The sequence below is a fragment of the Eriocheir sinensis genome, unplaced genomic scaffold (assembly GCF_024679095.1).
Source record: "Eriocheir sinensis breed Jianghai 21 unplaced genomic scaffold, ASM2467909v1 Scaffold1, whole genome shotgun sequence".
In the NCBI taxonomy this organism is placed as follows: Eukaryota; Metazoa; Arthropoda; class Malacostraca; order Decapoda; family Varunidae; genus Eriocheir; species Eriocheir sinensis.
This window is the reverse complement of record NW_026110295.1, coordinates 748,877-773,637: the sequence shown is the minus strand read 5'-3', so window position 1 is coordinate 773,637 and position 24,761 is coordinate 748,877.

The window sequence follows — 24,761 nt, the reverse complement described above, 5'->3', positions numbered from 1 at the left end:
TTGGATTCGTACCGTCCAAGTACGTCATCTGAATGACTTCGTATTGATCTTCAGCTCCCAACTTCATCTTCTTGCTATCTTTCGAGATTCCTCCTATCGAAGTAATGATAGGATTGAAAGAATCAGCATTCAGTTTACTGGAGGTAGTTTCGATGTCGTAGTAGAAGACGCGATGTAACCTGTCCATTCTCTCCATCGCGTCAAAAGATGCGTCTCCTGTTAATCGTTCGAATATCAACACAGGTTCTTGCTGTCCGTCTAAATGTGCCGACCAGACTCGCGCTCCTTCCCTTGACCCTAGAGTTCGCATTACCTTGGCTGATATGCGATTGCTGTTCAGGTAGCCTTTAGCACGTAGGGATTGAAAACCGGTCACCTCGAGATAAACTATTGTTTCGTCACAGAAATCTGCATAACTTCTTAGAACATTATTATCGTCAAATTCGAATCTTCTGTTTTCAATGTCCATTTTATTTTGTAAACTAGTTGACACATCTGATATCACCTCGCCTGCAGCTGTCAGTGATTCTCCTCTGCAATGGGCCTCGAAGACGAGACGGAGTACTATCTCCTCGTTGGGCATCGGCAAGCGTCGCAGCGTTTCCAGACATGCCAGTTTGTTGTAGTCTTTAAACTTCTTTTCCTCAAAAGAAGCATTTTGGAATCTCCAAGAGTTAGGTCCGACGAACAAGACATCAAACCAATATCCTTCTGCTCTTCCTTTGTTGTTGAAGACGAAACAGTTGAGCACCACTATCAACACCATCTTCCCAAAATCGTTATGTTTGCAACTTAAAAATCAGATTCCAAAATTTAAAATCAGGTCCCAATTTGTCTTCAGGTCGAAGGTCAGACAAACGATCCAAGTGAATAATCAACCGCTGATCAACGTACTTTTCCATACAGTTTTCGATGTAAGACTGCAATTCATCTCTTCGTTTGATTACAACACTCGACTTAACCATGAAGAAAAGGTGACAGAAACATGAAAGACATTTCTCCTTCTCACCCAATCTTATTTGACTCTCTTGTCCATGGATGCAATGCTGATTGTGAGTGTTGATGGAGAGAAGACGTCTTGCGGCCGTGTAGTTCTTTTCGTTATTGATATTGCTGCTGTTGTCGTTGCTAGCGGCGGCGGCGGTGCCGGTTGGTACTGGTTCGCGACAGCGTGGGATGATAGCAGCAAACGTGTCATAGACATAGAATGAACGCGAACCTCCTTCGCTGCTGCCCTGCTCCTGCTTGAAGAATAGAGTAACGTAATCTAGCACGTCGTGATTGAGCACACCCATGGGTATCACATCCCATAAGCAGTTGTGTTTCAAAAAAACAGCTAGGAAGAGAAGTAGATCAATATCGGTGTGAATTTCAAAAGATACTTGATGACTGTTGAACAGATTGAAGCAATCGAATCCTGATTTGTCAAAACAAGTAAAGTAAGAGTCTGTATCTGTTCTTATGGTCATGCCAACTGTAGTGGCAGTTCATTTTATATTGGCAACGGCTCTGTTGAATTGTTCTATATTACCATTGTTGACCATTCTGGTAAAACATCTCTTCCATTCTTCTATGTGACGGCGATGATGCCGTTCCAAGACATCTGAAGGACGAATAAAAAGACTCAATTTTGTTAATAGATTCGTAAAACTTATTATTATTGAACAACAAAATATTTTCGCGTGTCACTTTACTTAAAATAGTAAATAATATTTGACGGTTTTGTCTTCAACGAAGCCCGCCTGCTCTTACTACTGGTACACTCAAGTGCTGGGCTTGTATTTGTACGCAAGGAGCATCCCACCCGATCCTTCCCTCCCCTCCTCCATCCTTATCCTTCCTCTCTTGCGTCACAGTCATGATGGGAAGGACCGCCTCCACCCTTCTTACATCGGATGGATGCTTGACTATTGATGCCAGGTGTTGTCTGTCATCCCGCATTTATTTATCACACACGTAACATATTTTTCGGATAGTGTATAAAATATAAATTTGTTTTGATTCAATATGTCTTACAGCGTTATCAGCAATCCTTTCAAACTGTGTCTCGTTGAAGTTGTACGATTCATAGGCTTGAGTGATCAATTTATCGACACAATCAGTGATATTCTCTAATGTGCGCCAATAATAGGGCGTTAGAGAAACATGCATGCTCGGTCGCCTGTCCTGGTGAGACGGTTTGTCGCAACGGACACACACACTCACTTTGACCAAACTGCGAGTGTCTAATCCCCACTGTTTAATTTTGAGTTCGTCTTCTTTGCTGATAATCATCGACCGTAATTTTTCTGACATTGTTACTTTCGTATTTTCTAAAGAAGATCGCGTCACGATATCTTCGGTGGTTTTTGACGAAACGTTGATGTTGATGTTGTTGACGTTCTCAATGGCAATCTTCTTGACCAGAGATAAGAGTCTGTATTGGTAACGGTTTGAATCATTTTTTTCATCTTCGATAAACATATTGGTTTGAAAATTTCGGTCGAGGACGATTAGACGTCCGACCACCATTAGGGAAGAATTAAATGGAACTAAACAAATTCGAACTAAATTCAGAATTGGAAGCTTCGGAAGATAAAGACACACATTCAACTCACACAAGGTTAGACGACATTCAGTACGAACTAAATTCAGAATCGGAAGCTTCGGAAAATAAAGACACATTCAACTCACACAAGGTTAGACGACATTCAGTACGAACTAAATTCAGAATCGGAAGCTTCAGAAGATAAAGACACATTCACCTAACACAAGGTTAGATGACATTCAGTACGAACTAAATACTTAATCTGAAGCTTTTGAAGACAAACTAACACATTCACTTCAATCAAAGGTAGACGACATTCAGTACGAACTAAATTCAGAATCGGAAGCTTTAGAAGTCAAAGATACACATTCACCTCACACAAGGTTAGACGACATTCAGTACGAACTAAATTCAGAATCGGAAGCTTCGGAAGACAAAGACACACATTCACTTCAATCAAAGGTAGACGACATTCAGTACGAACTAAATTCAGAATCGGAAGCTTTGGAAGACAAAGACACACATTCACTTCAATCAAAGGTAGACGACATTCAGTACGAACTAAATTCAGAATCGGAAGCTTTGGAAGACAAAGATACACATTCACCTCACACAAGGTTAGACGACATTCAGTACGAACTAAATTCAGAATCGGAAGCTTTGGAAGACAAAGACACACATTCACTTCAATCAAAGGTAGACGACATTCAGTACGAACTAAATTCAGAATCGGACGCTTTGGAAGACAAAGATACACATTCACCTCACACAAGGTTAGACGACATTCAGTACGAACTAAATTCAGAATCGGACGCTTTGGAAGACAAAGATACACATTCACCTCACACAAGGTTAGATGACATTCAGTACGAACTAAATTCAGAATCGGAAGCTTTGGAAGACAAAGACACACATTCAACTCACACAAGGTTAGACGACATTCAGTACGAACTAAATTCAGAATCGGAAGCTTCGGAAGATAAAGACACACATTCACCTCACACAAGGTTAGATGACATTCAGTACGAACTAAATTCAGAATCGGAAGCTTCGGAAGACAAAGATACACATTCACCTCACACAAGGTTAGACGACATTCAGTACGAACTAAATTCAGAATCGGAAGCTTCGGAAGACAAAGATACACATTCACCTCACACAAGGTTAGACGACATTCAGTACGAACTAAATTTATAATCGGAAGCTTCAGAAGATAAAGACACATTCACCTCACACAAGGTTAGACGACATTCAGTACGAATTAAATTCAGAATCGGAAGCTTCGGAAGACAAAGACACACATTCACCTCACACAACGTTAGACGACATTCAGTACGAACTAAATTCAGAATCGGAAGCTTCGGAAGACAAAGACACACATTCACCTCACACAAGGTTAGACGACATTCAGTACGAACTAAATTCAGAATCGGAAGCTTCGGAAGACAAAGACACATTCACCTCACACAAGGTTAGACGACATTCAATACGAACTAAATTCAGAATCGGAAGCTTCGGAAGTCACATAAGGTTAGATGATATTCAGTATCGGCGTGGATACTTTTCTTATGACTTTAGAATTTGAGTTTGTCTGTGTATGTTGCTTAAAACTCAAATTAATTTGTTAGGTGAATATTTCTTAACTTCCTCATCTCGTAAATATGTTTCGATAATTGTCACACCGCAGTGTCTACTCCAACTAAAAGTGAATGTATTTCCTTGTCTTACGTAGTCCGTAAGAAGTGGATGCATCAGAACTGAAAATCACACAATCGCCATAATGGATCGAGGTGACTGTGTGTTTTAGTCTTCCGAGCCTGATTCTGTTAACACTCCAGGTTTGATCCAATATTTCAAATTTAGGACTGGGGTCCAATATTGTATTGTTGTTGTTGTTAGTGTTATCCTTTGTCTTTATAACAGAAAGACTGGGGTCCAATATTGTATCGTTACTAAGTATGTGCCATGTGTCACAATCCCCATGCAGCAGGGAAAGCGGGTAGCGTCCAATTCTGATTCTGGTATATCCGAAACGGACACATCGACATTGGATCTTGAGTATTTTCTTTTCTTAGATGAAAATGGTAGCTTAGGATAATTCAACCTTTTGCCTATACAACAGAAAGACTGGGGTCCAATATTGTATCGTTGCTAGGTACTGTGTGCCATATAGCGTCCCATTCTGACTTTGGCTTGCACTTTGAATCTTCTTTCATTTAACTTTTCTTAAATGAAAATAGTTATATTTCTTTGGTTTTGAAGTGTTTAAAAATTCGATACTTCAAAAAAAATTTCAAATTCACACTGCTCAAGAAATATAGTTCAGTTTAATAAATTATAAATATAATGTATCTGATTCGGATGTGTAGAATCGGACGCTCAGTAAGGCAAAGACATATATTCACCTCAATGAAGTTTAGACGACATTCAGACATCAGAATTGGACGCAATATAGTACAAAGTCACACATTCACCTCAATGGAGTTGAGACGACATTCAATGAAACTCTAAACTCTGTTAAGGTGAATGTGTGTGTTTGACTTATTGAGCGTCCGATTCTGATGTCTATTAAAGTTAGAATTGGACGCTACATAGTACAAAGTCACACATTCACCTCAATGGAGTTGAGACGACATTCAATGAGACTCTAAACTCTGTTAAGGTGAATGTGTGTGTTTGACTTACTGAGCGTCCGATTCTGATGTCTATCAAAGTTAGAATTGGACGCTACATAGTACAAAGTCACACATTCACCTCAATGGAGTTAAGACGACATTCAATGAGAATCTAAACTCTGTTAAGGTGAATGTGTGTTTGACTTACTGAGCGTCCGATTCTGATGTCTATCAAAGTTAGAATTGGACGCTACATAGTACAAAGTCACACATTCACCTCAATGGAGTTGAGACGACATTCAATGAGAATCTAAACTCTGTTAAGGTGAATGTGTGTGTTTGACTTACTTAGCGTCCGATTCTGATGTCTATCAAAGTTAGAATTGGACGCTACATAGTACAAAGTCACTCATTCACCTCAATGGAGTTGAGACGACATTCTAAACTCTGTTAAGGTGAATGTGTGTATTTGACTTACTGAGCGTCCGATTCTGATATCTATCAAAGTTAGAATTGGACGCTACATAGTACAAAGTCACACATTCACCTCAATGGAGTTGAGACGACATTCAATGAGAATCTAAACTCCATTAAGGTGAATGTGTGTTTGTCTGTTGTGATGCATCCAATTCTTAATACGAGTGTTAACAGAATCGGAAGCTCTGGAAGACTAAAACACACATTCACCTCGGTTAAGGTTACATGACATTTGAATGTCGTCTAAAGTCCATTAAGGTGAATGTGTGTTTGCCTGTTGTGATGCATCCAATTCTTAATACGAGTATTAACAGAATCGGAAGCTCTGGAGGACTAAAACACACATTCACCTCGGTTAAGGTTAGATGACATTTGAATGTCGTCTAAACTCCATTAAGGTGAATGTGTGTTTGTCTGTTGTGATGCATCCAATTCTTAATACGAGTATTAACAGAATCGGAAGCTCTGGAAGACTAAATCTCGGTTAAGGTTAGATGACATTTGAATGTCGTCTAAACTCCATTAAGGTGAATGTGTGTTTGTCTGTTGTGATGCATCCAATTCTTAATTTGAGTGTTAAGCAACTATTACATACTATGTAACAGTATTGTCAAAATCGGAAGCTCCGGAAGACTAAAACACACATTCACTTCGATTCCTTAAGGCTAATGTTTTTTTTTTCTGTTGTGATGCATCCAATTCTTAATTGGAGTGGTAACAGAATCAGAAGCTCCGAAAGATTAATACACACATTCACCTCGATCGAGGTTAGATGACATTTGCACTCTTGTACTTTGTGAGTCCTGGTGAATGTTATTTAAGTTTTTGTCTTGTGAACTTACAATATCGTCTTAACTCTATTGAGGTGAATGTGTGTTTTATCTTAGGAAGCTTACAATGTATAACTCAATCAGTGTTACTCGGGTGTTTAAAACCAAAGCTAAGTCTACATTTTTATTGTTAACCTTTTTTTTTAAATGTACAAAATAATGTCTTACTCTTTCAAGTGCACTTGGTTATACATGACTTCCATTAATAACCAAATGTAATAAGAAAGTCACCAAGTTAGATTTAACAGCAGCAAGCATAGTGTCAAGTGTGTCTGCATCCTTGCAACGAATTCCGATTTTCAATGTAGCGCTAGTTATATCAGACGTCGTCTCGTTGATTGCTTTCCGGTCAAACGACGGAATGGTTACGGTGTGTGTCGTTACTTGCTTGTGATTTGTGTGAGTCGTTTTAAATGTGGATGTCGGACCTGTGTGAAGCACGACATGATGTGCTGACAAGTGTTCAGCGTCCTTGTCCGCTGCAACCACAAAAGCCGACACGTCACTAACGTTTGAATCGGCTCTCGAGAAACCGTAACACACGTTGGTGTTACCTATGCCGAAGACAAAATTTAATTTAATCGTTGGACAACCTTGCTTTTTCATCCTGCATAAGATTTGATTTTCAACATCACTAGCTTTTAAACTCCTAAGGATGTTGCGGTCTGATCGTTGACCGGCTTCAACCTGAGCTAAGATGGACATAACCGCTGATACTAACACAGCACCTGAATACTGATCGAAATCGTAATACACTTGAAAGCAGAATCATTACATAAATTAAAAAGCAAGCAGTCAACGCTCTTAAGAGAAGTGGAACTCTTGTGTGACAAATATGAGAAAACCGACACTATGTGAAAACGGACAACAACGCTAGTGTTAGCGTGGACTATAGAGAAGAGTACATATTACGCGTCAAATTGGGTGTTTATTTCATACCTACTTTGGGTAAGGTGTACAGGTTCCTAGACAGTGCAGATAAATTCATCGAATACCTGACAGAGGTAAGCGTCGGATTGCGGTTGAAAGAATGCATACAGAGCGTTGTTGGTGTCGAACGTGTCTGTCCTGAGCATTTCTGTTACGAGTTGCAATATGTGGGACCGGGATTGGATGTGGTGCTCCAAGCAGATGAGAGTATTATTCTAGACACTAGATATCGAGAAATGTGTGTATACAACATGGTGATGTTAAAACATTGTATAGCTGTTGAGGATCAACATCTTTATGATGGATTGTGGTCTTTAGAAAACACCTGTGATTTAGCATGTGTTGATAAGAGATACTACGTCACCATTAGTAGTACGGTGTGGGTGTGTGGTGGGTGTGGGTGTGGCCCTGCTAAACTGGGTCCAGATTTACCTGATATATTTGCATTTTATATACATTGTTGAAATTATTGGAACTAAACCGGGGTGTGTGTGGGGTGTGGGTGGGTGGGTGGTCGTGGCGGCGGCGGCTTAGTAGTAGTAGTAGGAGGCTTAAGGCGGGTGTGAGTGAGTGAGTCACCACCTAAACCACCACCACCACCTAACCTAACCTAAACCACCACCACCACCTAAACCACCACCTACACAGCTGTCACAACCACCTCTCCCCATTCTCGTGGCAAAATTAATTTCGGACGGATTACGAATCACTATATGTCATGACCCCCTGCAGATCTGGACCCCACTTGGAAAACAAGAGGGAGGGGTAGGGTGGCTCAAACTAGGAGGAGGAGGAGGAGGAGGCTACAGATTAGCAGCAGTGGTGGGGTGTTGTGGACAAGTTAAAGAACTACGATTATAATATCCGTCTGCGTTATTTTCACTTCAGTTGTCAACCATGTGAGAATTTAGAATCAACCCTTCTAGAACTTGGAAATGAAAGTATCAGACAAATTTGTAATTCTCCTTATGTTACAATTCTTCATGTGTCTACTAATAAGAAGAGGACCAGTCTTGTTGATTTCCATCAGTTTGTTAAGGTTAATTTACCTGCCTCCTAAAAAATATATTTTCTGTCAGCACTAGAAATCATATTTTTATTTTCATTAATAAAAGTTTTATCATTTCTTCGAATGTGTTCCATTGTGACATATTTCCATCCAATAGGGTACTTCCTGTGTTAGGTAAGAACGGAATAAATGAAGTTTTATTTGGATGTAATTGTGATAACGGGATACAAGGATAATATAAAAGAACGAATATTGGGTATATATACAAAAAATTAGATCAATGATTTTATTATTCTATAAAATAGGGATGGGGGTTCACTTTGTACACTCTTGATGAGTTTCATCCAAGGTGGAAAGTAGTAAATGCCCATTTTATTAGGTATCTTCATCTTAATAAATCTAAAACCTAAAAATTCGGTGGTTATATTTGTACTCATGTTTTCTAATAGAAAACATGTCCACAACAACACCAAGAACAAGTCATCTAACAACATTCATCCATTTTTTTATTTAAAATTCGATAAATTAGAATTGTCTAAGTCAGTTCGTCGAAATAATTTTTTGAAGAATTACATTCAGGTTGTAAGAGATTTTAAATTGGGTATTCTACCTGCTGACATATCCAGAGAAATAGAAATCGTTTCTTTGAATGACTCGAATGTAGCTTGCGTCGTGACACCATTAGGTCTTCATGTCGCATTGGTGGCTAGTAAACTTATAGTTTACCCGCGTCAGTACCAATTCGAAAACGTGTTCTGTTCGGAGGGAAAACAACATAGCCTTGTTTTTAATCCTAGTACGTCCAAGTGGAGTAGCGGGTGTAGCATCAACTTTAACATCTTTAAATCCAACAGTCTTATGGCCGAAGAAAATTTTATCGCTGAAGGACATATACATTGTAGGAGAAGATCCGACGTTATCTTTGATCAAATATCTCTATGAGATCAAATGGACAGGACACGGACGGAACAACACCTTCACCTGCGGTGATTTTAAAGAGACACATGTTCTTTCTGAACGACGAGCTTTGAGTCTGGTGTTTCTCTTTGGTTTGATGATATTGTTTCTTTTGTTTTTAATAAGCCTAGATGTTGATGTCAAAGTAGATCATGTCAACAGGTACATGAAGATCGTTGAAAAAACATCTCCTGTTTTTTTAAAATACTGTCGTGAGTGCTTAAGATGGATTCAAAGACCTTCCTTTTTCCTCAGAGAAAAATATTGACGAATATGTCTACTACCAACAACATCCAGGGCAACTTCTACAGGTTTTGATGTAATTGGTATTTGTCTAATAAAATCATACTATATTCTAGTGTTATTTTTATTTTCCTTACAGCTTATGTTACATTTAATGTTGAAAATATCATCATAGTTTAACACGGTTTCTTCGAGTTACAATTAATATTGAAAATATTATCATAGTTCAACACGGTTTCTTCGGGAATGTAGTCACCCAACATAGAGTCGTAAACAATCTTCGATGCATTGTATACTTCAGGATTGTAACTTTCCAAAGCTGCTGCATCCGATGTATTAAAAAACTGCACAAATTCAGATTGCATTCCAAGATAAAATTGGAGAGTTAATCTGCAAACGTTAGCCTTTACCATTGAAAAGACACTAGGACAGAGCAACAACACATCGATATTCTTATACAGAATGTAAAACAAATACAGAGTCGAAAAGGTTGCATTCTCGTTAGTGTGGAAACTCTTATTTAAATTTAATTTGATTTGAGATAAATAATCATACATCAATATTGCATTAGTGGTAAAAAAATTTTTAGTATCCTTTCCAAAGAAGAGATCGAGTACATTGTTTGGTTCAAGCGTTTCTAACCGATACATCGGATTAAATTTAGATTTCATCATTTCCAATAACGAAACCACAAAAGAATGCATTACGTTATGAACCGATATCATATTTTTTTAAAATCCAAGATACAGAGTCAATCCCATACTTCATGAGTTTTCCCATGTCTTTCCTTCTGCTAGTGTCATCTACCAAGATTGTGAGTAACTCCACCGCTGGGTAAGAACCTAAGACACAACTGAGGTTATTCAGGTTACCATTGTCTTCGTTTATAGACGGAGTTTTATTTAACTTAGCATTTTTTTAAATTAAGGTTGTAGAGTATAAACTAGAGATGCGTTTATCATTTTCACTGATTAAGTTCTCCTGAGTAAGAACATCACTTTCGTACATAAAATAATTTCCAGCTCGGTTGTATTCGATAGAAGCACCTATCACATCGACGTTGTCTGTTATCAATTTAGGGTTAGCTTTAAAACTCGGACGCAAGAATTTTATTCTATCCTCCAATGATTTGGGTTGTTCAATTTCCATTTTTTCTTCGCTGGGTTGCTCAACTTCCATTTTTTCTTCCCGTAGTTCTTCTTCGCCTCTTGTAGCGCTAGTTGATAGTGGTGGTGGTGGAGGAGGCTCCTCTCGTGGGGGATCTTCTGGTGCACTATCTACCTCTGCATCTCCCACAATCATTGCTACCTCTGCATCTCCCACAATCATTGGTGCAGGCTCTTCTGGTGTTTGATATCCTGGTATTGTATCTACCACAATCATTGATGTAGGATCTAATGCTGCAGGTGTAGGCTCTCCTGGTGGTGAAAGTGGTGGTGGTGGTGGTAGCGGTGATAGTGGTGGTGGCGGTGGCATTGGTTGCAAAGGTAGCGGTGGTGGTGATGGTGGCGGTGGTAGCGGTGGCATTGGTTGCAAAGGTAGCGGTGGTGGTGATGCTGGATCATTTAGGCTTTCTTCCATTTCCATTTGTATCGAATTATTTTCAACATTCGAGCTTTCTTCTATGGTGTCATTGCTAACCGGCTCATTTAAAGGGCTTCTTCTGTGCTTTCTGTTATTGAATCGCTCATTCAGGATGGAAAAGGACAACAACAACGACAGTAGCTTTAAGTCAGTTGCTTCTGCTACGTTGAAGGAATTGAATTATTATTATAAAACTTTAAAACAATGTATATCGTCACAACCAGAAATACGAAAACATTGTTATAACAATCAGGTGAATCACAAAGGTCAGGTTCTCGGTTGTTCTCACTGTCAACAGAGTTACAATAGTCATCTGGATGATGAAGAAGATTCAGACCGCACGCAAGATATACTTACAACAGCTGCGTTCTATGGCTTGATTCTCTCTACTGGATCGCTAACCAATTCAAATTTAGTTTCTTTGTGTTCTAGGTTGCAGAAACACGATAGGAGTCTTGCGTCGTTAAATTACGACAGTTTTGTCGACGTTGTATATAGTGATTTTGATCCGCTCGAGGTGGATCTCTTGAATCAACATCAACAGCAACAACCACATCAGCAGCATCAAGACAACCGCAACGACAAGAAAAGGATGAATCCGTACTTGAGACAATTGAAGTCGGTGATGATTGCCCCTTACTCGGCGACACCTTCGTGAGAGAGAGTGTTGAACGACCAACTGTCGACTCTATACCACGCGTTAGAGTTGTACGATCAAAATCTCGACGGTGAGAAATATTTATCTTCAAATACAGCTTCGGATGCTAACATCATTACATGCACTATGTTTTCAGAAACACCCATGACCAGAGACATGTTACCCGGACAGTACAACTCTAACATGTTAAAGTTAGTCGCCTCAAGCGGATCTGTTGTACCAGTGCGAGGATTACACAGTCGTCCGGTCACTTGCAGTATAACTGCGACACCAGTGTTAATCAGCAACTCTTTCTTGTTAAAGTTTTTGTGGACAAGGCTATGTATAATAGAATGTTAGTCTTCAATCTCGAAACTGACTTCACTACTGTTAATAAAAACATCAATGTGGAAATCGGAGAACGAATGATTGCGGCTTGATGAAAGTGTGTCACGCTCGTCACATCATGCGTCTCTATCCTGAGTTGTCCTCATCCGTGTTGATGAACGATTGTGTTAATGATTGGATTTGCGTTTCTGGTCGTAAAGATGTCACCGACCCAGAACAAATCATTACTCTTTTTTCAACAGTATTTCTCAAGCATGTTAAAACTAAAAAGTGCTCAAATTAAGTGAGAATAGTAATGTTGTTAAGTTAAACGAATCAGCTAATTCTTTCTTGCATGCTTACGGATCTCTTCTCTTGGCGTCTCGACCTAGTCCTGTTGTTGTTCAGAACGGACGACAATCGCTACCGAGATGTTCGCCAAGGTTGGTGGATTTTCGATCTAGTCCTGTTGTTATTCAGAATCGACGACAATCGATGACGAGAAGTAATAGCTGCTCACCATCTTCACCCAAAGTAGCGGCAAGTTCTCCTCTGAGAGAGTCATCATATATTCGGTAGGTCAAGCCGTCTCACTTATTAATGTGTTCCTTAACATTGCACATTTTCTTCAGAAAACGGATGTCGATAACACTTTAGATGCATTGAAGAGTGAAATTGAGAAAGTTCGTTTACCGTATTTAGACTTGGCACAAATTAGAAATATTTTAGAACAAAATGACATGTCTGTTCTTACTAATGATCCTCACGGATTCTTGAACACTGTGACGTAGTCTCTAGCAAAAATAGTAGTGATGTAACAATACTGTGACGTAGTCTAATAATAACACGAGGGTGATAATCACCTGCAAAAACACGAGGGTGTTAATTGCACATATAGTAGTGACGTAATAACACTGTGACGTAGTCTAATAATAACACGAGGGTGATAATCACCTGCAAAAACACGAGGGTGGTGTGAACAACGTTCAAAACTTTTTTAATCAGGAAAGGAAACTAGTAAACAACAATGAAGCAGCAGCAGCAGCAGCGATCGACTTTACCAGTAAAGGACCGAAGGATCTTCCGATTTCGGATATCCTATCTTTTCTCAAAAACGATTTTGAAAATATTATGAAATGTATAATAAGTCGTTTAATGGTAGTGGTAAGCGAGAAAGAATTTGAAATTATTGCCGATCATTGTAAATAAATAATTAAAATTATGGTTGATAGTATACACGAGGCTGTCAATCCCAAAAAAGATTTAGAGAATGTAAGCACTAAAGTTATACTCGAGAGCAATGCCACAGGGGTGTACATAGACGGGGATGGCTTGATCTCACATCTGTCCGATGTTCAAAGACCAGATCAAACCTTAAAGACATCAGACACAATTTGATAAGAAATCTACTTAACATTATCAAAGCCTATAAAATCAACACGTATCTCACCAATAATTCACTCAAAGAAACTATGTATGAAAATATCTTCACGGCTGCTATTCCGTTCTCTTCTGTGTTCGCAAGGTTCTTGTATGACGACATCGAAGGTTATGGTGCACACCTACAAGCTGTGTTAGCAGAATTAAAACTTTGATTCAATAAAATATATATTTATAACTAACATGTCTTAATAGCCAAAAAGTGGGGTCCGGTATTTTACGTCTCCGTGCAAGACAAAAGCAATGACTTATGCTTTAATTTCGCAACATGTGGATGAGGGATACACGAACTAAACTACATGGCATGTGAGGTACAAAGTGTATACACAAGGTATCGACAGGGTGGGGTCCGGATCTACATAGGGGTATACACAAGGTATCGACAGAGTGGGGTCCGGATCTACATAGGGGTATACACAAGCTTCTTTGACGACACTTCGCCCGAAGGCACTTCTCTGAGCGTAATCCGTTAACCCTACGCGAGGTAGATCATTGGGATGGTCAACACAACTTGAAATCAAATCGTCAATAGTGATGGAATCCGAGTTGATAGACTTCATGAAGACAATGTTACATAGACGTTGGATACAATCGCTCTTATCTTCCGTCAATAATCGTTTGATGAAAGCAGCAGGTCTAGAAGCGAGGAAAGCTGTTCGACCCAATAGAAAGGAGATGAAGTGTTTTTCGATAAACTCGTTCCAATTCCTTGTGTCGAAACCATTGAAATCAAATCCTTCTGTTATGGTGGACATGATGTTTTCATAAAATTCATCGTTAGTACCCAACATCCCCAGCATGTAAGCTGTGTAAGTGTAGAAAAAGGTAGTGTCTTCTTCAATATCAAAGAAACGTCCTTCCTCTCACATCTTGAGAAATAGGAATTGGATGTGGGTAATACTGCTGAAGATTTCCAAGACCGACTGACAATGTAGAGACTCTTGATGAACGGGAGTAGTCTCTTGGCGTCGTCTCCATTCGTCCCATTGAGTGCATAAATTTCACAATTTTTAATGCACAACCTGAACACAATACAAGACATTAACACTCTGGTAAAAGTAAAAGTCTCTCTGTTAGTGGCTTCCAGAGACATTAGAAATGTTACCCTCTCATCAACAGTGAGATCTGCTTCATCATTCCAACGCGAAAACCTTATGTTTTCATTTTGAGTTTCTTTCAAATTGATTTTAGAAGCTGTGTCGTTACTAGAGAGGAATTCGCTACAATTAATAAAGTTTTCGGTTGAACGCGAATCGTCGGCATTCATGATCGTTTCGTAAGCTCACAGTAGCTCAAGTGGGGTCTAAAATTTGTCAATTTTGTCTCATAAGTAGGTCCTACACATCACCTAAAAAATTGAAAGGTTGACTGAGGGGTAGAGAAAATGGGATTATAGAGTTTAGAAATATAAAAAAAAGCCTTTAATCTTTCATCTACTTTATTTGAATACAGAGGTGAGTAATTCTTCAACCAGTAGAGTTTGATTTATTCTTCAACCAGAAGAGATATGGGTTGAGTTAGAGACAAGACAGGTCTGTCAGGTATACCTAATAATTGTAGTTCGTCGAGATCTTCTTTACTTGTTTTATTCAATTTGTTTTTCAGAAACAACAGATAGGGAGTCACAACGTCTTCTATACTCTTCGCCAACAAAGATGGGACGGTGATTGATTGTTGTACATCTGATGCATCTCTCAAACGGTTGTAAGCGTTAGCAGCAGCGAAGTAGGCAAACTGCGTCCAGCCTGGAGTGTCTGTACACAAGCCGTGACGAAAACGTTGACATTGTTTCACCAAACCCGCGAACACCACATATACATTGCGGGATAACCACATATCTCTGACTCTTCCCGTCTTTGGCTCCAAGAATGACACCGGTAGAAACTTTGAATTGAAATGTTGGTCGCTTTGCTTGTTGTATAATTTCATTCGAAATGTATGACGTATGGTCAAAGCAACCAGTAGAACGATTAACATTAAAATGCTGAACACACCCAACACGTGAGACCAATTTAAATAGCGCAATTCAGTCATTGTTTTGTTAATATGTCTCTGTTTTTAGTTTCATGTTCCATGCCTCTTCAAGATTTTTCACAGACATTATTGATTCTGGAAACACTTCTTCTGAATTGTCGATTTCATGCACATGTAAATAACCTTGTTTAATGAAATTGATATTAATTTCATATTTTTGAAGATTTTCATTGGTTTGGAATAAATCATTATTTAACGTGGCATGAACTTTAAAATCGTCAATGATAGGTTTGTTGTTATTGATTGGAAGAGTCATGTTTTTACGAAAATTAAGAAATGCAAGGAGATCATTGTTGTTGAGTAAATCGATGAATCCGTGAGGATTATCGGTTATTTTTAAATTCATGGCTAACGCTCTCGGCATGACGTATTCAATGATTGTGTTCGTCTCATTGTTAAATTTAGAAGAGGGTGTGGCGAGAGCAACAGCGGCGGCGGCTTTGCGTTTACGGCGAAGTGCTGCCGCTGCCGCACTCGGATCTGTTATGATAATCTCTACCCCGCCATTCAATAGAGTGTTGGGTAGAGTCACCTTCATGACAGCGTCCATCTGCAATGTATTGTGTGTCTTTATCTTCTGAAGCTTCCGATTCTGAATTTAGTTCGTACTGAATGTCGTCTAACCTTGTGTGAGTTGAATGTGTGTCTTTATTTTCCGAAGCTTCCGATTCTGAATTTAGTTCGTACTGAATGTCGTCTAACCTTGTGTGAGTTGAATGTGTCTTTATCTTCCGAAGCTTCCAATTCTGAATTTAGTTCGTACTGAATGTCGTCTAACCTTGTGTGAGTTGAATGTGTATCTTTGTCTTCCGAAGCTTCCGATTCTGAATTTAGTTCGTACTGAATGTCGTCTACCCTTTGAAGTGAATGTGTGTCTTTGTCTTCCGATACTTCCGATATTGAATGTCGTCTACCTTTAATTGAAGTGAATGTGTGTCTTTGTCTTCCGATACTTCCGATTCTGAATTTAGTTTTTATAGTTAAAACAAAATGCGATGCAAGTAACGTCATAATATGCACAGACACACTCACAACTGTAGAGTCAGAATTGGACACTCCATAAGACAAGGTTACACATTCACCTCAATACAGTTTAGTTGACATTCAATGCGATTAGACATTAGTGTCTTTGTCTTCCGAAGCTTCCGATTCTGAATTTAGTTCGTACTGAATGTCGTCTAACCTTGTGTGAGTTGAATGTGTGTCTTTGTCTTCCGAAGCTTCCGATTCTGAATTTAGTTCGTACTGAATGTCGTCTAACCTTGTGTGAGGTGAATGTGTGTCTTTGTCTTCCGAAGCTTCCGATTCTGAATTTAGTTCGTACTGAATGTCGTCTAACCTTGTGTGAGGTGAATGTGTATCTTTGTCTTCCGAAGCTTCCGATTCTGAATTTAGTTCGTACTGAATGTCGTCTAACCTTGTGTGAGGTGAATGTGTATCTTTGTCTTCCGAAGCTTCCGATTCTGAATTTAGTTCGTACTGAATGTCATCTAACCTTGTGTGAGGTGAATGTGTGTCTTTGTCTTCCGAAGCTTCCGATTCTGATTTTTAGTTCGTACTGAATGTCGTCTACCTTGTGTGAGCTGAATGTGTGTCTTTATCTTCTGAAGCTTCCGATTCTGAATTTAGTTCGTACTGAATGTCGTCTAACCTTATGTGAGTTGAATGTGTGTCTTTATCTTCTGAAGCTTCCGATTCTGAATTTAGTTCGTACTGAATGTCGTCTAACCTTGTGTGAGTTGAATGTGTGTCTTTGTCTTCCGAAGTTTCCGATTCTGAATTTAGTTCGTACTGAATGTCGTCTAACCTTGTGTGAGTTGAATGTGTGTCTTTGTCTTCCGAAGCTTCCGATTCTGAATTTAGTTCGTACTGAATATCGTCTAACCTTATGTGAGGTGAATGTGTGTCTTTGTCTTCCGAAGCTGCGATTCTGATTTTTAGTTCGGACGGACACGCTCAACACCCTGATTCTAACCCCACCTGTAGAAGTGACGATTTCGGAAAACGGAACCATTCAAGAATATGTGGCAAAACTGTTGACACGTCAGAGCGATCGGTTGTACGTTGTTGCAGAAGATGATGATGGTGGTGTAGTAGATATCGATCAGCGTATGCGCGATGTTCTTAACACGCGTCGCAAACTCGAAGAATGTTTGTCGCGTCAACATCTATGCGATATCATGGTGATGGAACAACTCTCTACCCTTTTAGGTGCTATACCATGTTACAGTACATACTTACACAAAGCATTCGCGTGGCATTGTAAAGTTGTCATTCGTAACAGACTCGTCGACATGATGCTTTCAGGAGAATCAGACATCACCGACACAGCTAAAGAAATTTATGCTAGTCTGAATTTCTTTATTAACTTCCAAATTGATTCGAGATTGTTGTTTGACAGAAATGTTAACGATAATACTTTAGAGTCAATGTCGTTCCTGATAGACAGATTGAATCAAAGTGAATACGACCTCTGCTCGCCTGGTGCTAAACATGTTTGTTTCATTGACGTCCATTCAGACGCCAGTAAGTTTCCTTTGATGAACACCAAAGGTCATGCGGACTTGTAAGTAAGTGTGGTCAACGCCCCTGGCAGCTTACGTCACCAAAGGTCATGCGGACTTCGAGGTAAGTGTTATGTGCAATCAGCGCTATTGCTTACGTCATTGGTGTCATTATTAACCTTGTCAACAACAATATCCAAATTTGGCATGTGTTAACAACCATCCCTTATTATCAATTGATCGGAAAAATAACAACAAGACTAAAAATCACGCAATGCTTCCTGCCATTTTTAGCATGAGCATAACACTCCTTACGATTTACGTCATCTCAATCAATCGTGCCGAATCCAACAATGTCCAAATTTAGCTTGATTTGGCATACCTTTATTACATGCCAAAATTGGATAACCACGCTTACGTCATTAACAAGTGCGTGATATGCCAAACTACGACTACGTCACAGTATGTATCGATAGGAGGTATTGCTTACGTCACTACATGTGTGCGATTATCACCCTCGTGTTAGAGAATACTTCACAGTATTGATTGTTAGTGCAATTTATACCCTCGTGTTTTTGCAGGTGATTATCACCCTTGTGACTACGTCACAGTATTGTTACGTCACTACTATTTTTGCAGGTGATTATCACCCTCGTTATTGTTATAGACTACGTCACAGTATTGTTACGTCACTACTACATGTGCAATTATCACCCTCGTGTTTTTACCGGTGATTATCACCCTCGTGTTATTGTTAGACTACGTCACAGTATTGTTACGTCACTACTATTTTTGCAGGTGAATATCACCTTCATGACTACGTCACAGTATTGTTACAGGTGATTATCACCCTCGTTATTGTTAGAGACTATGTCACAGTATTGTTACGTCACTAATACATGTGCAATTATCACCCTCGTGTTTTTTTACAGGTGATTATCACCCTCGTGTTATTGTTAGACTACATAATATTATTGTTACGTCACTACTATTTTTGCAGGTGATTATCACCCTCGTGACTACGTCACAGTATTGTTACAGGTGATTATCACCCTCGTGTTATTGCTAGACTACGTCACAGTATTGTTACGTCACTACTACATGTGCAATTATCACCCTCGTGTTTTTTTACAGGTGATTATCACCCTCGTGTTATTGTTAGACTACGTCAAATCCACTCAACGATTTGATTTCTTTAACAAACATAGCCAAAGATTTATGCAGTAAAATATCGACACCTAATACCACAGGTATGTTACGAGAGTAATCGTACGTGGGAGACACCCAGAAGCGAGAGTGAAATATATCCAGTATACTCTGAACGGCATTGACGATAAAGTTGCGAACGAATACGTGAATTGACTTAACACCTCTAAGAATACTAGTCAGTATATCGTTGTTGGTTTTGTCGTTGTATTCACTGTTATTGTTTTTACCGGCTATAAAATCAACAAAGGGTTTACTTGGATCGTTAGCCAATGACGACGAGGAGCGCATGATCGTGTCCGTTAAAATCAAACACTCTCTTTCGGTAGGTAATGGTGGTGGGGAAGAATGCTGCGATGGTCGCTTCACATCCCAAAGGAACTTCTTGTAAGCGATAACTAAACCTGCGAACCGCAAGGCAGTGCTAGTGTCACCATTGACACGCTTCAATTTGTCGTGACTCATTACTTCTTTCAAGACGTACGCTCTTATCTTATCGTCTGACAAATTTAAGAGTTAGCTTTCTCAATAGATGTAGTTTGGAAATACTTGTTCATGACACTAACCCGTTGAGAATCTCTATTAAATTTGGCTTCGTTTTGGATACGATGCTGTTTTGGAATAGTATTTCTTTTCAAGAGAGGCGGTCCTCAATTGTTTGTAAGCACCGATGACAGTTTGTGCGATGGCCCAGTCCGCCTGTTGACTCAATTCATCAGGTTTCTCAGTTCCGTATAGTCGTTTAGCCTTGTTGTACCCCATTAGATTGAAAGCCTTTTAATTTCAACACAGAAGTCGATCAGGTTAAACATTTTTTTATCTGTTTCACTTAAAGATGAAGTCTTGTTGTCTTTCGAGATACATCTAAAGAGAATGTTGTTCAACACGAACGACACGAATAACCCGCGTTGCATGAGACTCGAGTTTAAAAAGATTTCAATGGAATCGTTGTTAAGGAATTTGCACAATACATTCGCCGCTACGTGCAAATGGGACTTGATTCCATTCGCGGCCAGTAAATAATCGTATGTGATCGAATGAACACTCTTTTGGTTCATTTCTTTAATCGCTAAAAGTTTGGACGCTATGTAAAGATGTCTTTTATCGTATGAGTCTTTGCTTAACTCGTTCATGATTCCAATGTGCACGTCTGACTTACTGTGTTTGTGGGCTTCCACTATGGCACGTAATCTCATGTACTACTATCACAAGTATGATTGTGTGGTGTGCTCAAAGCCCTTCACCCACCGCGAATTGCAACATGGCAGGACCACATTGATCTTCAGACAACACCATCCGTTCGTCATCAGGGAATTCGCACTGTTGGACGATGACATGAACATCATGGATTCACACGTCATCAATAACAAAGCAGCTGCATTCAAAGAAGAGGTTTCACCTGGTGTCTTCAAGTTCATCGATAACAGGTATGATCCAGTCGTTATCAGTGAAAATGTCGATGAGGATGGGTACCCCTTGTACAGTCCGGTTGAAGACGATGACGTAGTCAACGAGGAGGAGGAGGAGGAGGAGGATGACGATGACGACGACGAGGACGATAACGAAGAGGAGGAGGATGACGATAACGAAGAAGAAGAGGAGGAACAGGATGACGAAGAATACGACAACAACAACGAGGAGGAGGAGGAGGAGGAGGAGGAAGATAATGAGGTGGACAATCCAGTCTACGCACCTGGTGAAGAGGAGGAGGAGGAGGAGGATGTTCCAGAGGAGGAGTCGGTTCCAGATCCAGAGGAGGAGATGGTTCCAGTTCCAGAGGAGGAGTCGGTTCCAGTTCCAGAGGAGGAGTCGGTTCCAGTGAAGGAGGAGGAGTCGATTCCAATCGGTAATGAGCTTGTTCCCTTCGTTGAAGAGGAGACGACTGAAAATCAGCTATGGCGTGTTAAGACGAGTGTCCTCATCACCCGCAAATTGGTTGCAGTTCCTGGTAATAAGAAGGCGAATACCAAGCGTCATAATGAGGATACTGACGACTTGCCTGTGCTTGTTTTTGACGTTGCTGCTGCTGATTGTAAATACATTGTTCTTCCGCAAAATCACGAGGGTGTTAATTGCACATATAATAGTGACGTAACAATATTGTGACGTAGTCTCTAGATTCTGCAAAAATAGTAGTGATGTAACAATACTGTGACGTAGTCTAGTAATATCATGAGGGTGATAATCACCTGCAAAATCACGAGGGTGTTAATTGCACATATAATAGTGTCGTAACAATATTGTGACGTAGTCTCTAGATTCTGCAAAAATAGTAGTGATGTAACAATACTGTGACGTAGTCTAGTAATATCATGAGGGTGATAATCACTTGCAAAATCACGAGGGTGTTAATTGCACATATAGTAATGAAGTATACTGTGACGTAGTCTCTAAATTATCTGCAAAAATAGTAGTGATGTAACAATACTGTGACATAGTCTAGTAATAACACGAGGGTGTTAATTGCACATATAGTAGTGACATAATAACACTGTGACGTAGTCTAATAATAACACGAGGGTGATAATCACCTGCAAGAAACACGAGGGTGTTAATTACACATATAGTAGTGACGTAACAATATTGTGACGTAGTCACAATATTGAGGCGAGCGTCCCGCTCGCCTCAGAATCGGGCTACTGGCCAGTCTAAAACACACATTCACTCTTTCGCTCTCAACCCAGCATTCAGCGTCCCGCTCGCCTCAGAATCGGGCTACTGGATCGTCTAAAACACACATTCACCCTTCCGCTCTCAACTGAGCATTCAGCGTCCCGCTCGCCTCAGAATCGGGCTACTGGCGAGTCTAAAACACACATTCACCCTTCCGCTCTCAACCCAGCATTCAGCGTCCCGCTCGCCTCAGAATCGGGCTACTGGCGAGTCTAAAACACACATTCACCCTTCCGCTCTTAACTGAGCATTCAGCGTCCCGCTCGCCTCAGAATCGGGCTACTGGCGAGTCTAAAACACATATTCTCCCTTCCGCTCTTAACTGAGCATTCAGCGTCCCGATCGACTCCGAATCGGGCTACTGGAGAGTCTAAATCACCAATTCACCCTTCCGCTCTCAACCCAGTATTCAGCGTCCCGCTCGCCTCAGAATCGGGCTACTGGCGAGTCTAAAACACACATTCACCCTTCCGCTCTCAACCCAGCATTCAGCGTCCCGCTCGCCTCAGAATCTGGCTAGTGGCGAGTCTAAAACACACATTCACCCTTCCGCTCTCAACCCAGCATTCAGCGTCCCGCTCGCCTCAGAATCTGGCTAGTGGCGAGTCTAAAACACACATTCACCCTTTCGCTCTCAACCCAGCATTCAGCGTCCTGCCTCGTACATTCTCAACTATAAGAGAAAAAATTGCTTAGTGTGAATGTAGTGTTTGTTTTCATGATGTGAATGTATATTTTTAGTCTTAACGGGCACCAATTCTACTCGCTTCTGCCGTCCATCTCTCTTCACTGACGTTGCGCGAATTGGTGACGAGTCTCCTTCTCCTCCCTCTTATTGACACATACTAAATTACAGGGGTGTTAAAGACACACAGGAAGTAACGCGCGATTTGGTGACGTAGTCTCCTTCTCCTCCCTCTTATTGACACATGCTAAATTACAGGGGTGTTAAAGACACACAGGAAGTAACGCGCGAATTGGTGACGTAGTCTCCTTCTCCTCCCTCTTATTGACACGTGCTAAATTACAAGGGTGGTAACAGGAAGCAACGCACCAACGCGCGAATTGGTGACGTAGTCTTCTTCTCTCCTTTTATTAAAACATGCTAAATCACAAGGGTGGTAAAGACACACAGGAAACAACGCGCGAATTGGTGACGTAGTCTCCTTCTCCTCCCTCTTATTGACACATGCTAAATTACATGGGTGTTAAAGACACACAGGTAGAAACACGGGAATGGGTGAGGAAGCAACGCGATTTTTTTAAAGACACACATTAAGCAACGCGCGAATTGGTGACGTAGTCTCCTCCTCCTCCCTCTTATTGACACATGCTAAATAACAGGGGTGTTAAAGACACACAGGAAGTAACGCGCGAATTGGTGACGTAGTCTCCTCCTCCTCCCTCTTATTGAGACATGCTAAATTACAAGGGTGTTAAAGACACAGGAAGCAACACGCGAATTTGTGGGTGGTAAAGATATACAGGAAGCAACGGGCGAATTGGTGACGTTAGTCTCCTCCTATCAATCAGTATCTCTTATTAACACATGCTAAATCACAACGCGAATTGGTGACGTTAGTCTCCTCCTATCAATCAGTATCTCTTATTAACACATGCTAAATCACAAGGGTGGTAAAGACATACAGGAAACAACGCGCGAATTGGTGACGTAGTCTCCTTCTCCTCCCTCTTATTGACACATGCTAAATTACAGGGTGTTAAAGACACACAGGAAGTAACGCGCGAATTGGTGACGTAGTCTCTTCTCCTCCCTCTTATTGACACATGCTAAATTACAAGGGTGTTAGGGTGTTAAAGACACACAGGAAGTAACGCGCGAATTGGTGACGTAGTAGTCTCCTTCTCCTCCCTCTTATTGACACATGCTAAATTACAAGGGTGTTACATCGACACATGCTAAATTACAGGAAGTTAAAGACACAGGAAGTAACACGCGAATTGGTGACGTCTCCTCCCTCTTATCTACACATGCTAAATTACAGGGGTGTTAAACAAATAACGCGCGAATTGGTGTTGTCTCTCCTATCAATCACAGGGGTGTTACCTCCATGAGTTAGATCAGTTGAAGGAACACATCACCACTCTTTTCTGTCCGAGAATCTTAGACTTGTTGGACGATAGAGGCGGAGAGAAATACACCAGTGCCGATGCCATTCACGTGTTGAGTAGAGTGATGCGGTTCGTCCACGACAAGTACAGAGGTGATGGTCGATTACCTAGTATTCGAAACTTACTCATAGACGTCAATATTAACATCCTTGAAAATGCCATAGCCTTTGAGAAGAAGAGCAATAAGAAAGGAGAAGGACATAACAAAAATCAAACCATTGAATCTCAGCGTCGAGAATTAATCAAAGCTTTAAAATCTATCGTTGAGCACAAAACGATGAACATGCCCATCCGAGACGAACAAGCAGATGATATCGTCTATCTTCCCAATTCCGTTGATGTCTCTAAGTTACCAATAAGTCACGACAACCTGCTAATGTTGACTCGCTATCTCCATTCTATTTTATCACTTGAAAAAATGTCGTTTTTCACAATGGGTATGTTCCAGAGCGCTTATTACTTCATGATGCATTGTCTCTCTCCCACTGGTGGGGTGGCTAATCTGCCCCCGCAGGCAGCTGACTCGTTAAAAAATCGATGGTGGAATTACACCAAGAAAAAAGAGGTAGGAGGATTCGGAGACGAAGAACACCAGCGGCGGCGACGCCGGCATGATGACTCTTCAACTTCCGAAG